Here is a 23,439-nt window from a genome sequence, read left to right on the forward strand (position 1 = left end):
CCCCTTGACACGACAAAGAAAACGTCTAGTCAGAAATTATTGGATGAGAAACTTGAAGACTTGGCAATAGGACACCACGAACATGACGAGATAAAGGCTGGTCATCCGATCACTGATAGCGTGTTGTCAACAAATATCTGTGAGAGAGACACGGAGGATGATGTGGTGTTAAAAGCGGTGTTAAAATGCTCAATCAACAATCTCTTTATTCCATACGACACTTTGAGCATTACGTCCGGATGGGAGATTTGCATAGGAGGGTGTCCAGCCAATCTCGAAGTGTCTGACCGTTTCTCACATTCTTATAGTTTCAGCCCCCTCCAAACTAAGCATGCACATTATTTCTCTCTCTCAGTGAGGCTAAGTTACGACCTTGGCTGTCTGTGCAGTATGTTTTGTTCTTTCTAATCAGACAAATAAAGCCATGATTCTCTGCAAACAGTATTTCTTATACATCAGCAGTATAATGCATCATAAAACAGTGTATCATCCCATTCCTGTTTTTTTCCTCAGAACAAACAATTAATTAAATCAAACAATCAATCTGCTGGTCCCTCTCTAGTTTAAACAACAGTGTTTTTGTGATACCCACTAATGTGTGATCACATTTATGTGAATTAATTTAAGTAATTTCACTTTCAATGTAAGTGATATTTCCATTTGGAAATGCCCTAAATAACTACAGTAATTGTAACAGGAAACTTGGTAACTACCCTGGGATATTTGTAGTGGACGCTTCATTTTTATACCAATAGGTGGCAGTGTGAGACCATGGTTTGGCCTGTTGTTAGCAGCCTGAAGCGCATGCTCCGCGCTGTTTTCTCATAATGGCGGAGTATTCAGGAAACGGCAAGCCACGTCTCCCTGTCTGATCATTTCTTTCCTGTTTACAGGTTCGTATCGTGCCCGAAATAGAATATAATAGCAATCACATCCATTATATAGCATAGACTAACCATTACGGTTGGAAAGTGAAAGCGTACAACATTGTGTAGTACAGTAAATTACACTTTTGTAAGTATTTGTTTACGGCTTTAGCAGCATGCTAAGGTTAGCATGTTAGTTTGGGTCGCACACCTCCTATGCTCTGTGATGTTAGTGATCGGCTCCACCGTTATCCTGTATTGTTTTAGTATCTTGTTTCTGCCATAAAGTGTTTCCGTGAATTCAGTGCACATGTCAAGATGGTGCTGATTATACCATTCTTTCAAGCTATTTGAGATTTATAGATTTGTCTTGTTGGAATTCATTTTGAACCAAGTCTTACAAGAAAATTGGTCATGTTTATAACATTGGAATGTGTTATGGAGAATGTGTGTGTGAGCTATGTTAAGAATAAGTAAATACACAGTTGTAATACTGTAAAAGTAATGAAAGGAGTGCATAATTGTGAATTTGAATAAATAATGGCGGAGTATTCAGGAAACGGCAAGCCACGTCTCCCTGTCTGATCATTTCTTTCCTGTTTACAGGACACATATATAGCTGTCTACAGGTGCTGCCACCCGGTACCTGTAACATTTTCAGTAGCTTTCCACTAGAAGATGGTCCCCTGTTATCTACTTACTCCCAGGCAAGCGTGAGCGAGAGTCTACAGCAGTCTTCAACTAACTTTAAACATCTATGAAATAGATAAATGTATTTTCATGAATAACAGGATATTTATTCCATGTTTTTTTTTGTAGTTATTAACAAATATGACATGACACAGCTTACCTTTCTCGTTGACTCTTCTGCACCTGACAATGGGAGAGCAGATTGTCACTTGTAACCAGCGTGATTTAGATGCTACAAAATGAATCTTGGGAGCTGAGTTTGTATACTCATAACTGCTCTTAGCTAAGAGATTCTTGTATAAAGTAAAATTAAAAATACTTAAAATACAACCCTGAACATTTGAAAAATATCAAATTGTAGAATTTCTATCACAAAGCTATTTATAATTGCTAAAGGTTCAAGGATGTATAAGCCATCACAACCAGAAGCATATACCACACGTTTCTTTTTTGGTGCATTTGTAACAGAGTCAGAAAATAGCTTAATGAATTTCCTCAAAATTGATGTGCTTTGTGAATAGTTGGAGCCACCTGGTGGACAAATACCGCAACTGCAACTGTTAAGGTTCCAAATTGCATGCACAGCACATGCAAAGGAAAATACTCCCAAGCTGGTGGTAGGTGCTTGTGAGCAATGCTGTTGTCAATTTTGTATGTGTATTGATGAAAACATTCTCATAGTGGTAATTGTCAACAAATGTATTTTGATTTTTAAGCAGTACTAGCATGTATCCTGAAAGTTACAGGCATTTTGATGCATGGGTAGTAATTTTATTCACGAGTAGCATTTTTAGTTAGCATGCTAAGCTAATACTCGTTAGCTAGTTGGGTGCTTTTTGACTTGCATTCAGCTCTAATTTTTCTCTATGAGATTGTAATTGTTCTAATTCTTGTTAACAGAACTGAACGTTACAGTTGCTTTTCACACTGTTGACGACTGTGTGCTGTTTTTTTTGTACCAGGTAGGCGCTGTTAAGTACAAGTTTTAGTTGATGCTGTTGTATAGAAAGAAAATGATGAACAATGATGTTTGTTTTATTATAGAAGAGCTGTTTTTATATGTTATTGTTGTTGTAGGTTAGGAAAAAGGAGATATGATGTCTCTCATCTCTCAGTTACCATAGGGAGAGAGGTAGATAAATAATACTGCCACTATATAATCACAGGTTTGGTTTCAGCTAGAGCTGGGCGATATGAGATTTTTTCATATCACGATATGTTTTTTTCATTTCAGGCGATAACAATATATATCACGATATAAGCCAAATAACTATATTTGTAAGATTTAAATGTGCCGTTGCTCACAAGTAAAATGTGAAATAATCAGCAGCTTGTTTTTATTTAAATATTTATTTCCCATAATAAGTTCAACAGGGTAGATGTACTTAAGGAACATGAGACTTTTTCAGATAAATAAAGGCAAATATTACAAACTACACAAAAGGAAGCCGCTAAAGCGTTTAAGTTTCAAAATAGAACAAACGAAACAGACTACTAAATTGTCAATTCCACTTAGAAACAAAATATTAATTCTAAAAATATGTTTTACAGAAGAACAGGCAAAACTGACTAACTTTTGTCAATATCAAATAAACTGAGAACTAAAAGGAAATTCTCAATCGCTCCTTGTTGTATAGCTGAGCTTTTCAAACAGTTTTAACAGTTACTTTAGTCTGACAAAAGCCGAATGACGAATTAGCGCTTTCAGTCAGAGACTGAGGCTACGTCCACACGTACACGGGTATTTTTGAAAACGGAGATTTTCCGTTTTAAAAAATAATCCCGTCCACACATAAAGGGAGAAATGAAGGAAAACGCTGCTATGAACATGCCAAAGCAGCAGGTGGCGCTAGATTCCTAACCGTGCAGAAATGTTGGCCAATCAGAAGTCTAGAAGCCTCGGTGGGAAAAAGTAAACAAAGCTGGGGCACAGAAGCAGAACCGAGTCGTATGTGTGGAGGGACAGTAACTGTGTGTATATGTAAGCATTTAAACACTGCAGAGAGTAGAATTAACAGTAACAGTATTGTAGAAATTCATTTCACCGAAACAATAACGTGGCGCAGTGTGACGCATGCACCAGTTTATTGTATTTCCAGACTTGCTTTCGGCACAATTTACAGTGCATGCTACTCTGTTTTTTGTCAGACTTGAAATAGCCGAAATACCTTCACACTACGGAACTTCTATGGCTCTTCCGTTCGACAATCTCTCCAGCGTTGGAACCATCATCTGTTTTCTCTTCGGTCACGCTCGGTTGATTTTTCTAGTCGGTACACTCATTTCCTCCATTACCCGCTGGCTGCTTCCCAAACAAACACACGTGCGGCTTGGCACTTGTGCTGTACGTAACAAGTCACGCGACGTGACGCTGCGGCTGTGATTGGTTCGGCTCTGCGCTACTTAATTTGGATAGGCTGACTTTTTTTTTTTTTTAAGAGGACAAGAGCGGCGAGGTCTATCGCGATAGTTTAATTTCTCTATCGAGTAAAAGTTATATCGCGATACATATCGTTATCGTTCTATCGCCCAGCTCTAGTTTCAGCTAGAACTTTTAAAGAAAGACTTTGTTGATGTTGTGTTGTATAAATATATTCATCTTTTGTTAAGTGTTATGTTTCGATAAAAAAGGAAAATACTCCCAAGCTGATGAACTGAATGTTGCAGTTGCTTTTCACACTGTTGATGACGACTGTGTGCTGTTTTCTTTGTACCAGCTGCCAGAATAAAGAGGGAGCCCAGAGTAAGGGCAAGTCCAGTTTCGCAGTGCCATCCTTTCTACATGGGCATATGACACCACATGCACCATAGACTCACAGAACAGCAATAGTTACACATTTTATTTATAGGCAATATATATATTTATATACATATACACATACATATATATATAAATTATTGCTGTTAGTGTTTACTAGTATTAACAAGATTAACACTCCTTCTTCCTAGCAGTTCATATCTCGCGATGCAGGGTCCGCTGTTTTGCATGTCTTCCTCCACTTCTTCCTATCCATGGCGTCTTCTGGTGTAACATTCGCAGCCTTCATATCATCTTTTGATTCGGTCCATCCAGTGATTTTTTGGTCTTCCTCGTGGCCTGTTGCCACTGTCTAATTGCTGGGCTGTCTTTGCGATAGAGTTTTTATCACTACGGGCAACATGGCCGTACCATTGGAGCCTCGCCTCCCGCATCTTGTCTGTGATCGGTGTCACTCCCCATCGTTTCCTGACATCTCCGTTTCTCGCTCGGTCTAGTCGTATGAGACCCAGAGGCCACCTCAGCATCTTCATCTCCATGGTGTGAAGGGCTTGTTCGTGCTTAGTCATCGCTGGCCAGCACTCTGACTTACAGTTTTGTTCCTCAAGATCCAATTGGTGATTTAAGTGTTCCAGAAATTTTTTGAGCAGTGTGTTTTGCTGATTTCTTTACATTGACGCAGAAAGGTGGTAAGGAGAATGGTATTTTGTTAATGTGCTAGATGGAAGTTTGACTGGGAGGCTAAGGTTATGGAAGAATCACAGATGTACTGCAGCACATCAACTTCCACGAATTGTTTCTTTATATCTTTAATGTCAATTTCTTCATTCAGACTAATTTTTATCATTCTCTGCAAGTCCTTCTGCCTCTTTCCTATTTGATATCAAAGGGTTTTCAGTAGATTGGTCACTTGCCTTCATCATTCTTTGGTCTTAATGACCAGTGGGCAAGTGTTGAACTATCTGAATCTATCTGAATTGAAGAGCCACCTCCACAGGACAAGACTCAGCAGTCCATCTGCATCTTAAGGATAAAGGACACTCTTTCGAGGATGACAATGTTCACATTTTGGACAGAGAGGACAGATGGTTTGAAAGAGGAGTGAAAGAAGCCATCTATGTCCACTGTGAGCGACCATCTTTGAACAGAGGCGGTGGTTTACAACACCAACTGTCTGCCATCTATAATCCAGTTTTGAGTTCCCTCCCCAGACGCCTTAACGCCCACTCACATCCTGGGCCATCTGACCTCAGGAAATCGCATGATAAGGTGGGGCCAACTGGTAACCATTTTCAAATCCTCGCCCCTTCATCATGGAAACCACACGAAGAAGTTCGTATGATGCAAGTTTTAAGTTGAAGGCCATCGATCTTGCTATCCAGGAGGGAAACCGCGCTGCTGCACGCAAGCTTAGCGTCAATGAGTCTATGGTGAGACGTTGGAGGCGACAGCGGGAAGAGCTCATGCAATGCTAAAAGTCGAGAAAAGCTTTCAGAGGACATAAAAGCAGGTGGACTGAACTTGAAAATGTCCTGGAGGAATGGGTGAACACACAGAGAGCAGGTGGCCGAGGTGTATCCACTGTACAGATCTGACTGAAAGCCAAAACAATCGCCCGCGAAATGAATATTAAAGATTTCAAAGGTGGGCCGTCATGGTGTTTCAGATTTATGAAACGTAAAAACCTGTCCATCAGGGCACGGACCACTCTCTGTCAGCAACTCCCCCCGGACTATCAGAAAAAAGTAGAAAACTTCCACAAATTCATTGAAAAAAAGATACAAGAAAACTCCATCGGACCAGACGATATAATCTGCCTCTGACTAGGACCGTTAACAAGACAGGTGCATCATCCATGTTGTTGAAAACAACAGGCCATGAGAGGACGCACTTCACCTGCGTTCTGGCATGCACGGCATCCGGACAAAAACTTCCACCAATGGTGATTTTTAAGCGCATAACTATGCCGAAAGAACAACTCCTGAAAGGCATAGTGGTCAAAGTTAACACCAAAGGGTGGATGATAGAAGGTCTAATGAAGGAATGGTTAACGGAGTGCTATGGGAAGCGCCCGGGAGGATTTTTTCACTGGAAAAAAGCACTGCTTGTTTTGGATAGCATGAGGGCCCACATCACAGATTCTGTGAAAGCAGCGATCAAGAAAACAAACTCCATTCCAGCTGTGATTCCTGGAGGTACAACAAAGTTTTTGCAGCCACTTGACATCAGTGTAAATCGGGCATTTAAAGCTGCACTACGGGTTGAGCGGGAGACTTGGATGACAAGCGGTGAAAAGTCATTCACAAAAACTGGCCGCATGCGAAAAGTATCCTTTTCTGATGTCTGTCAGTGGATTCTAACAGCGTGGAGTGCTGTGAAAGAATCCACCATCACCAATGGGTTCCGAAAGGCTGGACTGCTGCGCGAAGAGAGCGGCGCACCTTCAGAGCCAACTTCACCGGAGGATGACAGTGACACGGAGAGCGAGACTGATGGAGACAGATGTGATGAAGCGCTTCTGAGCCTGTTCAACTCCGACACTGAAGAAGACGACTTCATGGGTTTCAGCGAAGATGATTAAAGTGACTTGTGGTTTCAAATACAGGAAAAATGGAGGTAAATAAATAGCGGTTATTTTCTCTTGGTTCTGTTCCGTTTTAATAAGCAAAGTTGCTGCCGTGTTAAAAGGCATTGTTCGGAAAGAATCTGTTCAGGTACATACTAGAGATGGCACGATACCACTTTTTTATGTCCGATACGATATCATAAATTTGGATATCTGCCGATACCGATATGAATCCGATATAGTGTTTTTTAATCAACAAAACTGTTTTTTAAATATCTTGCTGCATTTTGTATAAGTTCATACTCAAGCTTAAAACAACAACTACACTAAAGCTATTCTGTTATACCTATATGCAAAAAAAAAAAAAAATTTCATAGTTCAGCAATACTGATCAATCTAATAAACTTAAACCTACACCATCCTCCCTATTCTGGTATTTTAAAGAGTACTTAGCGTGAATATTAAGCAACCTAACTAATAGGGTTCCAACTCCCAGCAACAACAAAAATAAATAAATAAAAAATAGGGAACCACCCCTCACACTCCACCTCATGATGCTTAATCAACGTAATCAACCTTAATTTGATGCAGTGTGAAAAAAAAATGCACAGAAATCAATTATTTTTCAAGAAATATTAAATAGATTCAACATCTTTCTTCAACAAAATTGCAGACTGCACAGATGGTACCTTCCCAAAGGAAAAAGTACTATAGCTTACTAGGGTATATATATTAGACTTAATAGTCACTATATACAGTAATTGACTTCTATTCATTTTACATCAGATTAAAACTTTGGGTGTAAGATTCGGATAATTATTTATTAAAAGCTAGACATTTTAAATGAGAATAAGAAAGAAAAGTATGTCTTTGTGCCCCCTTTTCCTTGTTAATGCCCTATCGGCCCCCCTGGCTAAACTTTGCTAGATCCGCCCCTGCACAGTTACCAGCGTCAGCTACGTAGAAAAAGATCCTCGAGTAGAAAGTAATAATAAATAAATTCTAACAACAGCTGATCAAGCTTAAACGTGCTGCTGTTGTTCAGCCGCTGGTTTCCTCTTTCTGGTGCAAAGTGGGCCAAAAACAAACCAGAGAGACGGACTCGCGACAGAAAAGCCGATCAGCTGATCATTAAGCAGTTTCATGATTGAAGTAGCAGCCAGAAGAGGCAGTCGCTCCATATATCGTTTGGTAAGCTTAACGCAGGAATGCTTTACAAACATTCAGAGATGGACTTACACACTGGCTTTACTTCTCTCGGGATAACTTTGTCGGAGATGAAATGCCGGGTTGCTAGCGAAGCTCCACATGCTATCCAGACCACCGACAGGTCCCGCATGCCACAGCCGCTCTATCACGTGATGCATACTGCTCCGACGTGCTAACGTTCTGAGGTGAGTTACGGCGTGTTGCAAGTTTTGTGAGGTGCTTTCGTGATATTTAATGGATCGGATTACATTTTTTATTTTTCTCCGATATCCGATCCAGTAATTTAGGTCAGTATGGACCGATACCGATACGTAATATCGGATCGGTCCATCTCTAGTACATACATGTACATTTGCAGTGCAAGATTGTTCTGTACATGCAGTAGATATCTATTTTTTCATCATAGATATCTGCGGCTTATAGCCGGGTGCGGCTTGTATATCTTTTTTTTTTTTTAATTTTTAAAAATAGAGCGGATGCGGCTTATATACAGGTGCGCTCTATTGTGCAGAAAAAATTAGGGCCAAAAAGAAACAAGCCCTTCAGGCAGACGCTGCCAAATGTGTAAAAATAACTGAAGTGTTTGGCGGTAGCTATGGCATAGCTTCCACAGATTTAGCAACATCAGCAAGTGGTGGAGGCCAGCAGGTGGATAAGGGAAAGGGGAGGCAAGAGGAGGAGAGACCCGAGGCGGCCGCCGGTCATAGTGGCAGAGGAACTGAAGTTATGACCTGCTGTCTATCTGTGTCAGATATAAATAGAGCAGGGCGATATGGCCAAAAATATTTATCACGATATATATTTGAAAATTTGCGATAACGATATAACCGACGATATAATTGATGTGAGACAAAATACAACTCCACAACATTACTAGCGCAAAAAGACAACCTTCCATTTATTTTCACTTAAACAGGAAGCTGGTTTTTATGTACATTAAAGCTTTATAAAAATGTAACAGTGCAAATGCAAATTCCTTGCTGAAAGTTTAACCAAAAGGCATTTCCAGTAGAAATGGGGTGACATATCCTGAGCATAACCATGTATAATATCCACTGAAGTTAAAAAGAGGTGCTTTGCAACATTAAACTGCAGTGTGCAGTACGTATTTTTCGGACCATAAGGTGCACGGGATTATAAGGCACATTAAGCGAAACAAAGCAGTCAGATAAATCAAACTTTATTAAACTCATTCTTCTTGCTTCCTCCACTTCTGTACCATTGATTCATTAATGTTGAATTCTCTGGCAGCTGTTCTATTCCCATGTTGTTGCAGTATAGTAATGACTAACCTTGTATTGTTGATGGATTATCTCAGTTGTTCTCCTGACTGAAGTTTGGTCCGTTTACAGCATCCTGCCATGCGATTGCATTTGTCTCTAACCATGAGGAGCCTTCACGTTAACTTTTATAAGTGGAAAAGTGTTAGTGTTCGTCCTCCAGCTTCACTGTTTATGTTATGCTAACATAGCTGTGTCGCTAGCGATCACGTAGCACATCATTATATACCAGCTAGCCCAACTTCAGTAACCCTACAAACGTCACTGCTGTTTAGTTTCCTGTCTTCATTTATGTTGGAAGTGATAGCAGAGCTGTACGTTTGAACTTTTTCAGAAATCTCTCAGTCAGAACATGCTTTATCATGTTTAGGTAACTAGCGAAACTAGCGAGCTAACTTCCGCTAGCTTCCTGCTAACTTCTAACTCCGTTAAATGTAATAAATTTTGTTTTCATGGATGCCTGGATGTTAAACTTCATAGTTACACCTGGTTAAGCAGCAATGCTGATCGTTTTATTAAAGATGAAAGAATTTAGACAGTTTTTAACTCTCAGTGATGCTGCAGTGTTTGTTTGACCTGAAGGATACGGAGTTTAGGACCCAGATTACTCCCAGATTTAAGAGCATTTTAGTCTGACAAATACGACGGCTGCTTGCATGTTCTGCAAAAAAATGTTCTTTGTCGTGTATCTGACGGACAAACACCAAACCAGTTCCACATCACTGAAGTTGCACCATTTTTACAAACCAATTCTGGTTCATTTGTTTCACTCAACAATCGGCCATGTGCGTATGAAAACAAAGGCACTGCGCATGAGCGTTTTACTCATATTCTATCGCGATATTTCATTTTCCTATCGTTGCCTAACATTATACCGGTATTACCGTGAACGGTATAATATGGCCCAGCCCTAGATATACACCAAGTTTAGTTGTAGTTTGTTTTCGTTGTGCTGACTTTTTACAGTCGCTTAGAATAACTGGTACTGCGTACTAGCTAGCATGACAGAGTTTATATACTGCTGGGTGGGTGCTATGAAGTTACTGATAGTAAATTTTATTTTATGCTTAAGGTTAGTTTCTCAAACTCCTCAAAATCTTAACAAATTGTGCCAATCCTTACATGTTGCACCAGGCTGATTTATCATCAAAAGTGGAGAAGTCTGTGACAGAGGAGACAGAAGAGCAGCAGAGAGAGATGGAGCCAGAGAAAAGAGCAGGAGAGAGAGATGGAGAGATGACTTTATGTCATCCATGAGGGATGCATTTGACATATGTTTCACATATTATAGCCCAACAATTTACTTATAGCAATTTAAATCCGAGCAATCAGTTTTTGGCAAATACCGTAAATCACTTTTTGGCAGACAATCACTTTTTGGCACAACACCGGCTATTGCAGTTAATAATACAACAGCTTCTTGCCATTTTTTGTGTTTCTTTTTATCGCTGTGTAACTGAGTTCAATTGAAAGCCTGCATGCGCTAGTACCTCTTGCCACAAGTTCCCAGAATCCTTTGCGGTTTTACCCCTGAATGACGTCACATTTTTGGTGGGCCGGTCTCTAGTCAAAATGCCCGGGCCGATTTTTTGTCCCAGTCCAGCCCTGACCACGTTGATGTTAAATTGGGGTGTAACGTCATCATAGCGGCTTTGACTGGCAGCTGCAGTCACGGAGAAACTTGCGTATCTCTGTTTGGGAATAGCAGTTAGAGCGTAGGCTCTGAGAGGAGGGCCAGCGTTCATGCTACGAAAATACGATCGACTGTTTTAACCTGACAGCCTGAGGTGTTCTTCAGTAAACTGGACTACCCGACAGAAGGACCTGAGGCCCCGCTGCACTTTTTCGGTAAGTTAAACGTGTTTATAAGCTAATCCGTTACTACCGTCCTTAGCTAGGTCCTGAGACCTAGTCTGCAATTACCGTTACTGTACTTTTATTACAAGTATTATACTGTAAAAGCAACAGGCTGCACTCTGCTTCAGTTCCTATGAAGAGCTGATTATTAAATATGTGCAAACAGCAGCATGTTTTCTTTCTCTTGCCACATCTGTAAAGACAGTAACACCAAATTTTAAAAAAGAAGAAGCTTGTACTTCAGTAACTCCTCATTAATCAGTAACGATGGATTAAACAGTGGAACTGAAAAAATGTAAGACAAGAACTTCAGATCCTGAGTGTGTGGGACAGAGAAGGATCAGCTTTATTTCAGATTTGAGAAATAAACTTTATATTTCAGTTTGTGATGATTCTGTTCTCTTTGACTTAATTTTGACTTATTAACTCAACATTTTGAGAAAAGTAACTTGAAATTTCGAGTTAACGCTGCCAATCAGTAATCTACGTGAATGATGTCATTTCCTTGTTACCTGGAAGCTGAATTAAGCCCTCAGGTACAAATGCTATAGCTAAGTGATGAAATCACTATAAGCTAAAATGATGAAATCCTTGTGTTATTAGCTGAATCACATGGCGTTACTATCAGCAAACGTACCCACAAAAGCGCCAATTTGTTGCGATCCGGTTTTGAGTGCACGTTACTTTGGGGTAACAAGAAAGTGACTTTATTCATGTAATTACTGATTGGCAGAGGTGACTCGAAATTTTGCCTTTTGAGAAAAGTAACTCAAATTTCGAGTTATTAACTCGAAATTTGGAGAAACAAGTCGAAATTTCATGGAAATAACTTGAAATTTCGAGTTATTGATACTTGGGTTTTTTTGGTTTTTTTTAGTGGCGGAAACGGGCTTCCATACATGAATGAATTGAAGGAAAGTTATGAACTGCTTCTGAGAGACAAATAACACCAGGATCCTTTTCTACGTAGCTGACAGCTGGTATCTGTGCAGGGGCGGGTCTAGCAAAGTTTTGCCAGGGGGGCAGGGAGGGCATTAAGTAACGCGTTAGTGTAACTACATTATTATTGTTGTAATGAGCACGGTAACTAGTTATTATGCCAAAATCAGGAACGCATATATTGTTACTGGGATTTAGATAGGGTCATTATTCGTTACTTCGTGTGTTGCATTCGACTTACCTCGTAAATCTTAACATGGACCTGGGAATGATGTCACACTCTGGTTAGCCTTGTCAGAGAAGTCGGGATTCCAATATGCCTTTGAAAACGGTTGTTTTGCTAGCCCTCTACAAGAACAAATTACTACTAAACACATATGCAACTCATCTGCAGTCTGGAGTTACCTACATCTTACTACTCGGATGGCAGAATTTTGCGAGTCCCGAGTACGATCAAAAGCACCACGACTGCAGTTTCCGTGTTGGATGTAAAAAGCGCACATGACGCTGTGACATATGCTAGAATCATCCCGGCCGGAAATGACGGTCCAGGATTGGGGTTTCTCTCGTGGAAATATGCACATTATTTTTCCTTTCTGTTGGTAAAAGACAAGAATATTGTGGTGAACTGTACTCTTTGTGGAGGTTCTATAACTCTTTCAACATCAAAGACCAAGTTAGTTGAAAAAGAACCTGAAGGTAACGTCGGTGACTCTAGCTCTGCTGAGCTATTCCAGCAAAACAACGAAAGCTTGATTTCACACAGCCTGCTGCACAGTCCATCACCCAGCCACAGCTACACAGGCTGATTGGCAGGTATGTTGTGGAAGACATGAAACCCATCTCAATGGTTGAGTCCCATGCTTTCAGACAACTAATTAGTCATATACCTGGGCGAGGGAGAGGTGGGAAGGCACCATGCAGAAAGTCATTTTCCAGTTACCTAGACCAAGAATATGCCAACATGGAGTCAGAGCTCAAAAATACACTTGACAAGGTAGACTATATCCCCACATCAGCAGACATGTGGACTGTGCATAATACTTTTTTTTCTTGGTGTGACCACGCATTGGATAAATGCACAAAACATGAAAAGTGAGAAAGCAGCGCTGGCATGCAGGCGAGTCATAAGTATGACAGTATTGCATCTGAGCTGAACAACATTAATTCATCTCATGGCCTATCATTTAAAATCACATCAACTGTAACGAATAATGGCTCCAATTTTGTCAAGGCTTTTAAAGTGTACCAGCCACCACCTGAGTCGAATGACTCTGAAAATGAGGAGGATGAGGTGACTTCTGTTTCCATTGGGGATGTGCTGCAGAATGGTGCAGATGGTGCAATTTTTTTACCGCCACATCAGAGATGGATATCGCACACAATGAATCTTATCTCTTGCACTGATGTGGAGAAGTGGCTATTGTCTGAAGCTGCAACAAACACGATCTACAGAAGTGCCACCACATAATGTGTAGGGCTGTGGAACAAGGCCAGTCGTTTCACAGTGGCTGCTGAGATTGTGGAAGACATTATTGCAAAGAAGCTACTAGTACCTTGCACAACAATGTGGAACTCGTTCTATTATGCTCTGGAGAGAATTTCAAAGATACCTTTGGTGGAGCTGAACACAATCTCATCCACACTACATTTGAAATGTTTCAATGAGAGGGAGCATCAGTGAGTACAGTGCGGTCATGAAACCACTTACTGTAGCACTGGACATTCTTCAGGGAGAAGACCATTGTTTTTATGGCACACTCCCACCCCCACTGGAATTGCTGATGACCAAGACTCTGGCTATAAAAAATGGTCTGCAAATCCTTGTTGGGCTACCAGATGCAGTTGTCCAGGTAATTGATATTTTCATTTTTTTTTATCTTTAATGAAATGTATTACTCAATTGCTTTTTATATTGTTGTTGACTTGGCTGTCTCTGACCACTACTGTGTGTTTTTTAACATCACCGGTTTTATTCAGCGGGAGACCTCGGTGCGAACTGTGAGGAGGCGCTATCTAACCTCTGAAGTGGCTGCAAATTTTACCAGGGTTTTAGACGAATGCCCCCCTGTGATTTTACCTGCACCCTGCGATTTGATTTTTAATCATTTCAACAGCAAACTGAAGAAAAGCCTTGACTCCGTTGCTCCACTCACCACCAAAAAGATTAACGTAAAACATGCATCACCCTGGAGAAACGAAGAAGTCAAAAAACTCAAAAGAAATTGCAGGGCAGCAGAAAGGAGATGGAGGAAAAATAAAAATACTATCAACCATCAAATATTTTGCGAGCAACTTAAAGTGTACAATAATACATTAAGGAACTCAAGAAATTCATACTTCGCCAAAATAATCAGTAATAACAAAAATAATCCCAAGGTCCTCTTTTCCACTATAGATCATTTATTTAACCCTGATTTTAACAGCTCCCAAAGAACCCCCACAGACTCACTCTGTGAGCAGTTTGCAGACCACTTCAGGGGAAAGATCAGCGCCATCAGATCAGATATTTTATCTAATCGCGATATGTTTGTAAACACATCTGAGGGCTCGATTGTACCTGAGGAGACACTGGACAGCTTTGTCCTGGTTAATGCTGAGAACCTTCAGAAAGTTTTCTCCACAGTGAGACCCACCACATGTCTTTTAGATCCAATCCCTTCTTCACTCTTTAAAACACTTTATGGATTTTTTGAGGCTGAGCTTTTATACATGATGATTGCTCTCTTCAGTTGGGTGTCTTCCCTGCTGCCTTTAAAACGGCGGTGGTGAGGCCCCTTCTGAAGAAGAGCAATTTGGATTGTAATGATTTTAATAATTACAGACCTGTATCCAACTTACCATTTTTAAGTAAAATCTTAGAAAAACTTGTTTTTACTCAGATTAATGACTTTTTGAATGATAGACAGATCCTGGAGATATTCCAGTCTGGATTTAGGGTGAACCACAGCACAGAGACTGCTCTCCTAAAGGTTTTAAATGATCTTAGATGTAACTGGGACTCCCAAAAGCTCTCAGTCCTGGTGCTACTGGATCTAAGCGCAGCCTTTGATACAGTAGACCACGCTATTCTTTTAAACAGACTGAAACACATGGTGGGCCTCTCTGGTGCTGTACATAACTGGTTCACTTCCTATCTCTCTGACAGAACTTTTATGGTGAGTATGGATACATGCTCCTCTAAGATCCATAAAACGACATGTGGTGTGCCTCAAGGGTCGTTTCTAGGCCCTGTACTTTTTAATTTGTATATGCTCCCTCTCGGCAGTGTCATCAGGAGGCATGGAGTGAACTTCCACAGTTACGCTGATGACACGCAGCTGTACATCTCCGTGTCTCCTGATGACACCAGACCAGAGGTGGGACCAAGTCATTGTTTTGCAAGTCTCAAGTAAGTCTCAAGTCAAGTCTCAAGTAATGTCAGGCAAGTCAGAGTCGAGTCTCAAGTCACTGGTGTAAAAGTCCGAGTCAAGTCACAAGTCTTAAACTTTGAATTTCAAGTCCTTTCGAGTCTTTAAAAAAAAAAAATGAAAAAAGAATGTTGCAGTTATGCTAAATGTAAATATTAGACCATGTAATTTTTAAATCTGTGTTTTTCTCAACACATGACAAAATAGTGAACTTAGAAAATATACACAAATTGTGAAATTGCACCTCTATAAAATGCAGCTCAATTAAACCTAGCTCCAAGAATAATTTTCACCGACAGTTCTGAGATAAGCTGCATGTTATTCTTGGATGCGCTTGTAGGACCAGCTTTAAAATCGCATGACAAAAATATCATACATATTAAAAAAAACTGCATCACCAACGTAGCCTGGACAACATTTGCTAGTTAGATGAAGTCAGCTATCTCATCGTAGCATATTTATATGCATATTTATAATTATACGGTTCTTGGAGTGAGTGCATACACTCATGAAGTTTAGTAACTTCAGGTCACTGCAACAAGCCCAGGTACAGTTTACCGACGGATGGGTGCAGGACCTTGAAATGCACCGTGTAGAACGAAAGACCATCGTACCTATCATAAGTTTACCAGTCTCACAAATCGTCGTCATAAATACACATTCGTTAACCGTTTATTAATATAACCTTTGAGCTCAACGGTAATTAATTAGTAGTGGAAATAATTTCTGGTTCATTACAGAAATGTAGCAGTGACAACAATATTGTATGCTGTAATCGTACTGGGCAATTAGTGATACAAAACAACTGTTTTATCCTGTGAATAAAAGTATATGTTTTTGTCAATGTACCATAATAACAGAGGCGAAACGCAATATTGTGTCAGGACAATTCACTATTTATGCACAATAAACAAAGGAGCATAACGCGACAATTTCTGTTCAGCGCCAGACTTGCTTGTAACCTATATCACCAGTTATGTTATGAAAGTGACGTATTAACTACTAAAAAACACTGACCTTCGTGTAAATGCTTGGAGCAGACTAACCTGTGAGCTGGAGTGTTCTGGGACGTTATATTTGATCTTTGAATGGCTGCAATCCAGGCCATCCGTCGCGTCTTTGTTACTTCGGAAACATGGCTCGAACAATTTCTCTTCAACGACGTAATCCGATAACAACCGATCTCTTTACCCGTCGGCTTCCCGTGGCTGTCATGCGACCGGCTATTGCAGTTAATAATACAACAGCTTCTTGACATTTTTGTGTTTCTTTTTATCGCTGTGTGACTGATTTCAATTGAAAGCCTGCGTGCGCTAGTACCTCTTGCCACGAGTTCCCAGAATCCTTTGCGGTTTTACCCCTGAATGACGTCACATTTTCAATCTCTATATAATATGCATGTTAAATTTTATATTTGGGGTGAAATATCAAGTCTTTTCAAGTAAACCGGTTCAAGTCCCAGGTCATTGGTGTAAAAGTCCAAGTCAAGTCACAAGTCTTAGAACATTTTTTCAAGTCAAGTCTAAAGTCATAAAATTAATGACTCGAGTCTGACTCGAGTCCAAGTCATGTGACTCGAGTCCACACCTCTGCACCAGACCAATGGATGCCCTTTTTAACTGTGTCTTAGATATACGATCTTGGATGGCAGAAAACTTTTTACAGCTTAACCAGGACAAAACTGAAGTTTTAATCGTCGGTCCTGAGGCTCAGAGAGAGAAACTCTTGTCTAAATTAGAGGCATTTTCACTATGTCCTTCGCTACAAGTGAAAAACCTGGGTGTTAATTTTGACTCTGAGCTTGGTTTTATCCCACATGTTAAACATGTAACCAAAATTGGATTTTATCATCTAAAAAATATAGCCAGAGTTCGCCCTATTCTCTCTCGGGCCAACACGGAGATGCTGATGCATGCTTTTATTACCAGTCGCATTGATTACTGTAATGCCCTGCTCTCTGGTCTTCCTAAGAAGAATATTTCAACTTTACAACTTTTGCAAAACTCGGCAGCTCGTGTGCTGACGAAGACCAGAGGGCGGGCCCACATTACACCGGTTTTAGAATCGCTGCACTGGCTCCCCGTGTGTTTCAGGATCGATTTTAAAGTTCTTTTATTGGTTTTTAAATGTCTTAATGGTCTTGGGCCTTCTTATCTCTCAGATCTGCTTTTACCATACGAACCCTCGCGGACCCTGAGGTCCTCTGGTACTGGCCTTTTGATTGTCCCTAAAGTCAGGACACATACTCACGGAGAGGCAGCTTTTCAGTGGTATGGTCCTCGTCTGTGGAACAGCCTGCCGGAGGAGCTCAGGGCCGCAGAGAACGTACATGTTTTTAAGAACAGGCTCAAGACCCACCTTTTTAATTTAGCTTTCACCTAACGTTTATTTATTTTATGCTTATTTATTCTATCCTGTTATTCTATTATTAATTTAGACTTTACCTAATATTTATTGATTTTATTCTTATTCATTTTTTAATCTTCTTACTCTATTTATATTTATATTGTATCCTGTTCTTATTTATTTTATCATTTTACCCTGTATATATCCTATTGTGTCATATCTCCAGTGTTTCCTTGGAGGGTGCTCTCTGCACCGGGGCTGTGATCGACCGTGGCTGCTGGGTTTCTGGGGGTCCTCTCAGCCTGGCTGGGGGGCTCCTTGGCCTCCCTCCTGCTGTGTGCCCAGCCTGGAGGCTGCGGTCTGTGACCGGCTCCCGGTGCAGACGGCTCCCTGTTATAGTGTTTCCTCACTTGGCTCATGCGAGCCCAGCCCAATTTTTACTCTTTAAGTGTGCGCGTGTGTGTGTATGTGTGTGGGGGGGGGGGAATATGTGTATTCACATCATTTATGTTAATGAGAGTGTGGGGAGTGAGTTGGAGGGTGGGGTGGGCTGCTTTTAACTATGTAAAGCACTTTGTGCTACATTTTTTTTGTATGAAAAGTGCTTTATAAATAAAGATTGATTGATTGTGCTATGCTGTTGTGTCACATGCAAGTGAATGCTGTTACAGTTTGAGATTCTTAATCCCAATAACAAAATAAATAAAATAAATAAATACAACATAGTAAAATGCACACTATTTACAAATTAAAATACTTGCTGTGTCATTATTACAGGCAGTCAAAACAAGGTTTGCACATGTCCTTGGAAGTGAAGATGCTTTGCTGACTGCTGTTACACTACCAAAATTCAAGCTTCATTGGTTACATGACCAGGCGCGGACGGACCTCACAAAGGCCGTCCGCGCCTTTGTGAGGCGCTCTACCAGCACATCTGCTGGTAGAGTGTCGAAATTTTTCCCCGAGCAAGATCAGCTACAACCATGTTCCAGTGCCACCAAGACAACACAGCACCCGAGTTGTTCTCCTTTGAAGAGAATTAGGACATATATGCCACTGCTGAAGCTGAGGTAGCCGAGTACCTCAAATCAGAAGCAACAGGGTTGGACTCTCTGAAGCATTTCCCGATGATAAAGAAACTCTCTCTTAAACTTAATGCAGCCACTCCTTCAAGTGCCCCAGTTGAAAATACTTTTTATTTTATTTATATATTATTTATTTTATTTCTCTTTGTCAGGCTGAGGCTGTAGCCCTCTGGGAGGCACTACAGGAGCCTCTGGACTAGACCACCAGGTACCGGAACAGCTTCTTCCCTACAGCTGTCAGATTTCTGAACTCTGCCTCCTGATATCTGACCCACATTAAACTCACAGACTTAACATACACACACCCACAACTACCTATAACTGAACACACAATGGACAAAAACAAACAAATGGACAACTGTACCCTCATACACACAATAATAACATGGACTGAACCACTGCTCACGACCACTAGCACAAATTATCCACATATCTCACTGGTCTAAACTGCACCACTGTAGATGCTGTATAGACAATCATTCTGTACAATACGACAATAACAATTCCACAACTGTTTACAACTGTTTATAACTTGCATAGTTCATATTTCTGTATAGTTTTCATATTTATATCCTGTTCATAGCTTGTACACTCACTACAGCCTGTACATACTTATAGTTATAGCATATTCATAACATACCTTCATACGTGTACATTGCAACATACCAATAATAGACCCATATATTGTACCCACATGCCTATATCAGACCCATTTTTGTGATATATCTATATTATTGCTAATATATATTTTGTAATAATCTCTATTATGGCTAAAGCACTTTCTAAATGGATGCAAACTGCATTTCGTCACCTTGTATTTGTGACATGTGCAATGACAATAAAATTGAATTCTATTCTGTTCTATTCTATTCTAAAATACTTTAAGTTTACTCGTCATTACTGAACATGAGGTCTCCAGTTGGTGCAGTTCAGCAGTTAAGTTTACAAAGAATGGACAAACCTCACTGTGTTTATGTTGAACCATTTTTGCACTATTCTGATACCTACAGCTCCTAAATGGTCTGAGGCACAGTTTAATGTTGGCACTGCTAAAAGTATACTTTCTACTCATTTCAGTGGCAAAAATGAATATATCTTTCAAAAGTTTCAACACACTGTAAGTTGTCTTTTGTGATCCAATGCTTCTTCCTAGTGATACTACGTACAATGATTAGATTTATAACACTGCTGCACCAGCCCCAAAATGATGTGTTTGCATTTGTAGAGGGTTGAAATAGATTAAAACAGACAGATAAAAAAGTGACACATAAAAAAAAACATTGTTAATTTCTAATTTAGTTTCTATCATTTCATCATTAACTTGCACTCACACTACGACACTGCCATTTTAACCATTTTTGGTTCAGGCCATTAGGGGGCAGAGTGCACTTGTGGCAGGTTAGTGCTAACATGTAAGCAAGCTAGAAGACTGGCATCCTTGCTGGGTATCCAGTTAGGGAAACAACACATTAATAAGAGAATTATGGGTAAAACCAAAGTTACTTTCCCTAGTAACTAGTTGCTTTGAAAGTAACGAGTAACTTGAAGCAACTGAGTTACTTTTGATAGAAGTAACTAGTAATGTAACTAAGTTACTAATTTAAAGTAACTTACCCAACACTGGTCATAAGGGCAGTTCTTCAAGAGCCATGTATTCAATGAGGTGGTAGTTATTGTGAAAAGTTTGAGAACCACTGCTATAGACTATAGTGTACACTGTACACCCTACTTACTGGTTTTTGATGTGTCAGTCTGCATCTTTCAATTGTGCGTTTCCGTAACAGCTCCGCACCACCCAGGCGGCAAAAAATTTGAGTGCAGTCCAGTCTTAGGAGCACCTAACATACTGCACAGGACCCTCAAGCTTCCAGGCATGTGGTAGACAACCCAAGCTTAAAGGATAAACCACCCGCAGTGGCGAGAGGAAACATGACATGTATGATTGTTATTTATGTGTAATATATCTGTACCTTCATGTCTTTCCTTGACTCTTTCACTTTACAGGTACATGAAAAAATTGTAAATTGAGAGTTATTTGTTTGTGTATGGTTTGTGTGTATTTTAATGCCTCATCTTCTGCCATTAAAACTCTGTATACATAAAATATAAAAATTAAGTTTTCTGTAATACCTTAATAGAGTTTTGATTTCCATTTTAATTTTTTTCCCTGTTATTCCCATGTTTGTGTCTAATCATTCTAGTAATGACAAGTCAGTAAGGGCATAACAAAGTTTTAGTTGCCGTTTAGTACTTATGAAATTTTGGATCCCTATCATGTTATAGGTGGGTCCATGGTCTTAATTCAACATCAGTATATACAGTATAGGGAGTGCAGAATTATTAGGCAAGTTGTATTTTTGAGGAATAATTTTATTACTGAACAACAACCATGTTCTCAATGAACCCAACAAACTCATTAATATATCAAAGCTGAATGTTTTTGGAAGTAGTTTTTAGTTTGTTTTTAGTTTTAGCTATTTTAGGGGGATATCTGTGTGTCCAGGTGACTATTACTGTGCATAATTATTAGGCAACTTAACAAAAAACAAATATATACCCATTTCAATTATTTATTTTTACCAGTGAAACCAATATAACATCTCCACATTCACAAATATACATTTCTGACATTCAAAAACAAAAAAAACAAAACAAATCAGCGACCAATATAGCCACCTTTCTTTGCAAGGACACTCAAAAGCCTGCCATCCATGGATTCTGTCAGTGTTTTGATCTGTTCACCATCAACATTGCGTGCAGCAGCAACCACAGCCTCCCAGACACTGTTCAGAGAGGTGTACTGTTTTCCCTCCTTGTAAATCTCACATTTGATGATGGACCACAGGTTCTCAATGGGGTTCAGATCAGGTGAACAAGGTGGCCATGTCATTAGTTTTTCTTCTTTTATACCCTTTCTTGCCAGCCACGCTGTGGAGTACTTGGACGCGTGTGATGGAGCATTGTCCTGCATGAAAATCATGTTTTTCTTGAAGGATGCAGACTTCTTCCTGTACCACTACTTGAAGAAGGTGTCTTCCAGAAACTGGCAGTAGGACTGGGAGTTGAGCTTGACTCCATCCTCAACCTGAAAAGGCCCCACAAGCTCATCTTTGATGGTACCAGCCCAAACCAGTACTCCACCTCCACCTTGCTGGCGTCTGACTCGGACTGGAGCTCTCTGCCCTTTACCAATCCAGCCATGGGCCCATCCATCTGGCCCATCAAGACTCACTCTCATTTCATCAGTCCATAAAACCTTAGAAAAATCAGTCTTGAGATATTTCTTGGCCCAGTCTTGACGTTTCAGCTTGTGTGTCTTGTTCAGTGGTGGTCGTCTTTCAGCCTTTCTTACCTTGGCCATGTCTCTGAGTATTGCACACCTTGTGCTTTTGGGCACTCCAGTGATGTTGCAGCTCTGAAATATGGCCAAACTGGTGGCAAGTGGCATCTTGGCAGCTGCACACTTGACTTTTCTCAGTTCATGGGCAGTTATTTTGCGCCTTGGTTTTTCCACACACTTCTTGCGACCCTGTTGACTATTTTGAATGAAACGCTTGATTGTTCGATGATCACGCTTCAGAAGCTTTGCAATTTTGAGACTGCTGCATCCCTCTGCAAGATATCTCACTATTTTTGACTTTTCTGAGCCTGTCAAGTCCTTCTTTTGACCCATTTTACCAAAGGAAAGGACGTTGCCTAATAATTATGCACACCTGATATAGGGTGTTGATGTCATTAGACCACACCCCTTCTCATTACAGAGATGCACATCACCTAATATGCTTAATTGGTAGTAGGCTTTCGAGCCTATACAGCTTGGAGTAAGACAACATACATGAAGAGGATGATGTGGACAAAATACTCATTTGCCTAATAATTCTGCACTCCCTGTACGTTTTGAGCGCCTGTCATCTCCTCTTTCAGCCTGTTCTCACTCCCGAGGCATAACATCCTGATGATTTGTCCTAAGGAACGCGGAAGGTGACCTTCAGCGTTCTTATGGTACGCGCCGGGTTATGGGTGAAATACAGTAGAATGATGGTCTCGCGGTAAAACACGTTCCAGCCATGTATTCCAGCCCTAACCCTAACCTTATCCTTAACCAGCACTTCAATGATGTTAAATAGCATTTTCCAAAGTGATCTGAGGAAAATGAACGAACATGTGTGGATTGATTTCAAACGGTTCTCATGCTTCCTCATGTATCCGATCTCATCATTCAGGAACGTTTTGGGTGCCCGGAAGCGTAACATGTTGACGATTTGTCACCTAGCATAAAACATTACGCCTCGGATGTGAGAATGGGTTGCCTCTCCATCTTGTCTTTCTGCCACTTTCCCCCACTGTTGACCTTGTCTCTGGCTATGTCTACACTAGCACGGATAAATTTTAAAACAGCGTATACGCCAGACCACGCTCTGCGTCAACACTAT

This window comes from Rhamphochromis longiceps, linkage group LG5 (assembly GCF_057381845.1).
Source record: "Rhamphochromis longiceps isolate RC_006_pf linkage group LG5, R_longiceps_female_GT1.1, whole genome shotgun sequence".
Classification (NCBI taxonomy): Eukaryota; Metazoa; Chordata; class Actinopteri; order Cichliformes; family Cichlidae; genus Rhamphochromis; species Rhamphochromis longiceps.